Raw genomic sequence first — 7,622 nt, 5'->3', positions numbered from 1 at the left:
TCGCTTTTAGGTCCCCACAATTTAGAGAATTCCGGCGGTCATATCGTAATATCAAGCATTCTTGAAGGACAAATATGTAATTAGACAACAACAGTGGTGTTTTCGTAATTCAAACAAAACTCAGGGGGTAATATTTGGAAACAATTTGGCACTTTTGGTGGACGGCATTCTGGAACTTCTATATAATGCGAACCCCCGAAGGATCTTCCATCATTCCATATTCTTCCAACTCAAAAATGAGCCAAGAAAATAAAAACTAACATCTCTCTCTCTCTCTCTCTCTCTCTCTCTCTCTCTCTCTCTCTAAAAGGCTTGTGTTATTTCTTCCTCTTTTTTTATCAATCAAATTGTTTTTTTTTTTTTTTTTGCAGTGTTTTGCAAAAGTGAAATAGTGTTACTATGTTCTCTACATTTTGTCGAAATTGCTTCTTCGAATTGTATGCTCATGTTTTAGAAGTCATGTAGACTTTCTCAAAATTGGTTTTGTGTTGAATTACATATTAAGTATTTCTCAATAAGTCCTTTGATAATTGTAGCAAGCCATTCAAAGTATGTGAGGATGTTGGAGAAGATGGACACAAAATTTGACCCTGAGGAAGTCATAGAAGAATTCGAGATGCTAACAAATGATGCTGAGAGAGTTCAGAAAGAGACCCTGCCGAAAATACTGGAAGAAAATGGTAGCACAGAGTACTTAAAGAAATGGGGTCTTAATGGAAGAACTGACCATGAGAGTTTCAAGGCTTTTGTCCCCCTCGTCACTCACAAGGATTTGGAACCTTACATTCAGAGAATGGTGGATGGTGATACTTCCCCCATCCTTACTGGAAAACCAATAACAACCATCTCATTAAGGTACTTGTAATTAATTGTTATTTTCTTGATGCTTTTTTTAGTGACTTTTTTTTCTGATAAAAATTGTTTGGATGTGAAGTTCATAGCGTCTGTCAATTCTTTGTTTCTTGCAGTTCTGGCACCACTCAGGGAAAGCCCAAGTTTGTCCCATTCAATAACGAATTGATGGAATCCACTATGCAGATATATAAGACATCTTTTGCATTTAGAAACAGGTTATATTCCTCTGTTTATTGCAAAATGATTTTTAGTTCATATTAGCATAAGATGCCCTTCTCTTTCAAGTTGACCTTAAAAATATTTGGTTGGAATTGTGGGTGATTATTAGATGTTTTGGAAGTTACATTTCACTTGTCTATTAAATTTTGTTTTCTTTGTTTGGAGGAATCAACAATATACAAAGTGTTCATGAATATGTCAATTAGGCATTTTTCCGACTTTGACATTTCCACAATCAAGATGCTCCTTTTTTTTTAGGGAATTCAATTTGTTTAATGCTCGTCACTAGGCAATGACAAGTTTTGTTTTAAAATTCTCCCCATTTGCCAATTGTAGTCTTACAGTTGATTAAATGATTTTACTGTTTTTTCATCCTCTGTGTAGAAGTTTCTAAGACGGTTATTAATCTTTGTGAGGCATGTGTGTATACTCTCTCTCTCTCTCTCTCTCTCTCTCTCATTCTTCCGAACATCCAAAAACAAATTTGAGCCATTGGTTTGGAAATTCCACACCCATACAAATGGACACAAACTCTCTCATCCACCTTTCCTTATGTTTTAAAATTCTTTGCATTGCCCATATTAGTGTTTAATGTGTTTCTACTTTTCCTCCCTTGTGCATGACGTTAATAAGATATCTGCTGATGTGAAGAACTACTGGTTTGCAGGGAATTTCCTATTGGGAATGGAAAGGCCTTGCAGTTCATTTACAACAGCAAGCAATTCAAAACGAAAGGGGGTCTGGCTGCAGGAACTGCTACTACGAACGTGTTCGGTGGTTCGCTGTTCAAGAATACAATGAAGGCTATGCGGACCCAATGTTGTAGCCCTGATGAAGTGATATTTGGTCCCGACTTCCAGCAATCCTTATACTACCATCTTCTAAGCGGACTCATTTACTGGAATGAAGTCCAAGTAGTGTCCTCTACATTTGCCCACAACATTGTTTATGCTTTCCGAACCTTTGAACAAGTTTGGGAAGAACTCTGTACTAACATCCGAGAAGGGGTTCTCACCAGCCAAATCACTGTCCCATCCATACGAACAGCTATGTCGAAATTGCTCAAGCCAAACCCAGAATTAGCTGATAAGATCCATAAAAAATGCTCGGGATTAAGTAATTGGTATGGATTAATACCGGAGCTATTTCCCAATGCAAAGTACATTTATGGGATCATGACCGGGTCAATGGAACCTTATTTGAAACAATTGAGGCACTATGCGGGTGAGCTGCCACTGCTGAGTGCTGATTATGGGTCTTCTGAGGGATGGATTGGAGCAAATGTGAACCCGAAATTGCCCCCTGAGTTGGCCATTTTCGCTGTGCTGCCTAATATTGGGTATTTTGAATTTATTCCTAATGTTGAGGTTCCAAAGCAAGATGAAATCGAATCCTCCTTTCTCTCCATAGAGCCTAAGACAGTGGGTCTGACTGAAGTCAAAGTTGGTGAAGAGTATGAGATCATCCTCACTACTTTTGCAGGTACTAATTTTTTTTTTTTGGATAGTGTGAAAGCCTGTCAAAATGAATATTAGAAATTATGCCTGCTTCCTACACGTCAACAAATTTTCAGAATTTATGGCTCTTTCCACATGAAAAGATTACATATTGATGACATTAGACTATCAAAAAAAAATATGGTCAATGGTTTAGGAAATTATTTTATTTGAACCAGTATAACCATCTATGCATTGAGCCATTGGTTTATAAAACTCACTATCATCCATTTAGTGATTGTTTGAAACCCCTCACCTCCCTTCGTTTGGGATGACTTATAAGCCTATTTTGCTTAAAAAGCTTCAAGTCATTTGCCATACTCATTTCCCACCAAAAAATCAATTTAAGCCACTTTAAAAAGCCATTAGGAAATCCTAAAAGCCAAAAATATGCCAAAGGAACTAGTTTTTTTAAGCACTATCTTATTTGTGGGCTTATTTTAAGCCAATAAACTAGAGTTGAGTACCAAAATGCTTGCCATGTGGGTGTTGGATACTGTTAGAACAGAACTATTCTTGTGCAGGTCTTGCTTCTCTCCATATTGTCTCATTTGTTTCAGTCTTTTGGTTGTCTATCCGTTGGAATATGAATGAGATTATTCCATTTCACCATCTCACATGACTAAACTAGGTTTTTATTCCAACAGAATGAGCATTTGCTCTACTTCTCACCATGTGAGTGCTGGATACAGTTACAACAGCTCTATCCTTGTGCAGTTCTGACTTCTCCCCATACTGTCTTGTATTTTTCAATCTTTTGGTTTATCCCGTGGAATATGAATGAGATTATTCCATTTTACTAGCTCACATGACCAAACTGGTCGGTTAAGACACAAATATCTATAATTTGTTCTGAATGCTATAACTTATATGTTATGCATCTCATGGTTGACATCTTAATATTAGATTCCTCCAATTATTAAAGGGTTTAATATCAGTAGGTGCTCTCTTCTATGTCCCCTATGTACGATAGTCAAATTTTCTTGGATTATCCATGTGTACTAGGGATAGTTTATTGATTTGTTTTTGGTTCCATGTGTATGTCACCACTATGCTTTGGTGGTACATTAATTTAAATGCTAAACTACTAACAAATTAAAAGATGCCTTGTGGAATAGTTTTGTATTCGTGAGGATTGGAAACTGAATTCTCTCTGCAAATATCTGTGGTTTCACCGATGTGACCCTGTTTCATTTTTAATTTTCTTCAATTACTTGCATAAATCCGTATGCACATGAATTCTATATATGAACTTTGTATATCTATTCTATCGCTTATATTATATAAGGAGCACAATTCACTTGATGTGAACCTCTATGTCACATTTTCTTATGCCAAAATTGCCTCTATGTTACTGCTCAAGTTTTTTTTATTTCAAATTATGATTTTTCTAACTTTTTCCTCCTCCATCTACATTCAATTTTTCTTTTCTTTTTTTCCTCTAGATGACGATAAGAACATTTGATTATTTCAATTTCTAGTTGTAATAGATGCTTTCCTATTGAACTTCTTTCCTTTTTTTGAAATAAATATAATTAAATGTTCTAGGTTTGAATTGTGTATGCTTTCCCATTGAACTTTCTTTTCTTTCTCTATTTTTTTGCAATAAATGTAATTAAATGTTCTATGTGTGAAATGTGTTGGGAGTTTGACAGCCAATGATCCTCTGTACCCAAATCTGTCACTCTGTCTTGATACATTCTTAGCTATACGATCCTATCTTGAAATTCCGCCACATTGTGCGGCTGGGAGTGTATAAAAACAAAAGAAAAAGGAAATTTATATGAAAGCTTGCCCACATGCTCTCACCAATAAACACTGCTTAGTTTTGCCGTATTAAAAAATTCATTTTGTGAGAGGATTTCCCTTTTTCTTTAGTTTTTAAAATCAAAGTGGCAGCTTTTAATTACATTTACTTAGCATTTTAATTTCAAATTTCACCAGGACTTGTGTCACGCCCTCAAAATTAACCCATTATATATATCAATGACATGCATTATTTAAAGAAAACATTTCAATAATTCATTATAATATTCATCAGAGTCTTACTAAACAAAAACGTTATATGTAACATCAAATTAAATGCCCTAACGGCTTACATCTTTCCAAGCCAACACTTGGACACAAAAGTATGAGTTCTAACTCAAATATAAATAAAGCCCTAGGCTTGAGTGTTTACATGTACTAACAATAAAATAAAACAAATAACTAGAAACAGTCTTCAAAGTCCAAGTCCTTCCAAGCTAAGTCCTTGGAGGTAGCTTATCACCTGAACCTGAAAATGATGTTCCCATAAAGAGTGAGCCACAGCCCAGTAGAAATATACTAAACCACCTATAAGCAATGAATAAAGCAATAGCATTCAACAGATGGTTAACCAAGATAATTCATTACTTCATTTTACAGTCTCATGACACTATTGTCTAAGACACGTTTTACTTTCCAATTTTATCAACATGGCTCAGAACCTGGCCAAACTTACAACAGTGAATTATATATATATCATATTCACATTCTTCCAATATCAACAAACAAATGAGACTCAAGCTCAAATCAAAACACTTCATACTTCCAGATTGATACACATTTTAGTGCTGTATCAACAAAACACTTCAATATAAATAAGCACACATAAAAGTGATGCTAATGGAGTCCATCCCCTATCTCCTCCCAAACAAAATCCGGTTTAGAGGTCCATCCCCTATCTTCCCCTAAACCGTGGAGTACATCCCCTATCTCCTCCCACACAAAACAAAGTATGTAAACACATAACACATACATCACACAATCAATACACATAATGTCTGTATTAATTCAACAGTCAAAATTAATGACTCAACTAATGTGATTAGTTTCAGTTATACCTAATCCACATGCATTGTCTACAACAATCACGACTATCCTCCACCGATAGCCCAAACAGTTATTTCTAGACTTGGGAATAACTATGACAACAATTCAATAGGCGAGTGATTTAAATTATCCAACTACACCATTTAATCAATAATTTCCCAAATTCATGAATTTAACCAAATTCCTCAATTCCCTTAAATTAATTATACAAATTAATTAATTATTACAACTAGGGTTTTTCCCAAAATTAACAAAGTAACCCCAACATATCAAAATACCAAAACTTAGAACAAAACTTATCAAATGGAGTAGGAAATCCCTACCTCGAAGAAAACAACCCAAATGGAGAAGACAGAGATGATACCCAAATACCAAAGTGCTCCAAATCGCCAACTATTCAGATTAAATGGAAGCCCTCGACTCACTCTATCTTTTTAATGAAGGATCTAGGGTAGAAACACTCCCTAAGTGGATCAAATCTAAGAGAGAAGGTGATTAGGGAGAGAGAGAAGTCGGACCTAGGGTTTGGAATAAAAAGGAGATGAAAAAGACTGATCAAAACCCGCTGCTGCGTATATAAACTGGACAGGCTCGCTCGAGCGAAGCCTCTGTCGCTCGAGCGACCAGACACAAAAAAGATACGCTCGAGCCAAGGAAACCTTGCTCGAGCCAACAACCCAAAAGCTCGCTCGAGCGAAATAAATCTTGCTCGAGCGAAGAACTCAATCCCTCAGGTCTGTAACCAGACACATGCTCGAGCGAAGGAACTCTCGCTCGAGCGAATAACGAACTAACTCGCTCGAGCGAAGAAAAGCTCTCTCGAGCCAAAAACCTCTGCTTTCAGGCCTGACTACAAAACGCAATACTCGCTCGAGCGAATAAACCCTGGCTTGATCGACGGACCAAAACAAAGAGCTCGCTCGAGCAAAGAACGTCTCGCTCGAGCGAAGGGTCAAAATTCTGGGCAGCAACCCTTTGCTCCCAAGCTCAACCAACCTGCTACAACCTGCCCATTGCATCCCCCAACTCAGAAATAAGAAATTAAAGGACGGTAACAAACATAATACAATGGCAAGAGCTACGGAACCTAAGTCCGGATACAATAATCAAATGGGAAAAGACTGGGGTCGCTATAACTTGGATGTGCATACACCCAACACCAATTTCTTTTGGCTCCTATTATGTTATTGTGACTTGTAAAACACACAATTTCAACCAAAACTTACGAATTACTAAATTTATATGGTAAACTCGCAGGTTTGTATCGGTATAGGCTCAGAGATGTGGTTAAGGTAGTGGGCTTCCACAATTCTACTCCAGAACTCCAATTTATCTGCAGGAGCAATCTTCTCCTCACCATCAACATCGACAAGAACACCGAGAAAGATGTACAACTATCTGTTGAAGTAGCAGGAAAATTGTTTTCCAACGAAAAACTCGAAGTAGTTGACTTCACGAGCCACGTGGACTTATCAACAGATCCTGGACACTATGCATCTTCTGGGAAGTGAGCGGGGGAGCAGGTAACGACCTTCTGAGGGAATGTTGCAATTGCTTGGACCGGTCATTTGTAGACGCGGGCTATGTGGGCTCACGTAAAGTTAAAGCCATTGGAGCGTTGGAACTCCGAGTTCTTAAGAGGGGAACCTTCCAGAAGATTCTAGAGCACTATGTAGGGCTTAGAGCTGCTGTTAGCCAGTTTAAAACACCGCGGTGCGTGGGGCCTGCTAATAGCACTGTGTTGCAGATTCTGTGTAACAATGTTGTAAAGAGCTACTTCAATACTGCTTTTTAGTTGAATTAGGTAAAATTTTATTGTTTTTAGTGTACTACATTAGATATGTTGGATAGTATGGTTCTCAATAATATGCTTGAAATGGTTTTAAAAAAAGAGTTTTCTTTTACCTCTTGTTCTCATCATTTATGCAACTCTACATGTTTCTGTGTCCATCTTTGATTGCTATGTGGGTGCCCAAGTCCTTAGCCGGTTGCTTGTTCACTTGCAATGAGGCCATTACACAATTAAATTTTTTTAATTTTTGGTTTAGTTAGCCAGAGAATTTTTTTGTTACATTTTTCGTTCTGTCAAATTTTTTTGTTAATTTTGTATTGTAAACCATATAAAATTGATAAGTGTCATAAAATTATTCATTGTGTTTGGTTTGAGTTTTTTGAAAATTCAGTTTTTTGGTTTTCGTA

General features: G+C 36.9%; 1 pseudogene across 1 annotated transcript; it reads left to right on the top strand.

Annotated features, from left to right (window-relative positions):
• Positions 1-394: 394 nt before the first annotated feature.
• On the top strand, positions 395-7,233 carry LOC114259899 (jasmonoyl--L-amino acid synthetase JAR4-like; annotated as a pseudogene). Its single transcript, XR_014330553.1, has 4 exons — positions 395-855; positions 969-1,070; positions 1,742-2,556; positions 6,681-7,233. The product of XR_014330553.1 is annotated as a jasmonoyl--L-amino acid synthetase JAR4-like (transcript).
• The last annotated feature ends 389 nt before the right edge of the window (positions 7,234-7,622 follow it).

The sequence above is a fragment of the Camellia sinensis genome, chromosome 5 (genome assembly GCF_055761805.1).
Source record: "Camellia sinensis isolate YWXY chromosome 5, ASM5576180v1, whole genome shotgun sequence".
NCBI lineage: Eukaryota > Viridiplantae > Streptophyta > Magnoliopsida > Ericales > Theaceae > Camellia > Camellia sinensis.
The sequence above is the reverse complement of the archived record's forward strand: the minus strand, read 5'-3'. Positions and strand labels throughout refer to the sequence as shown.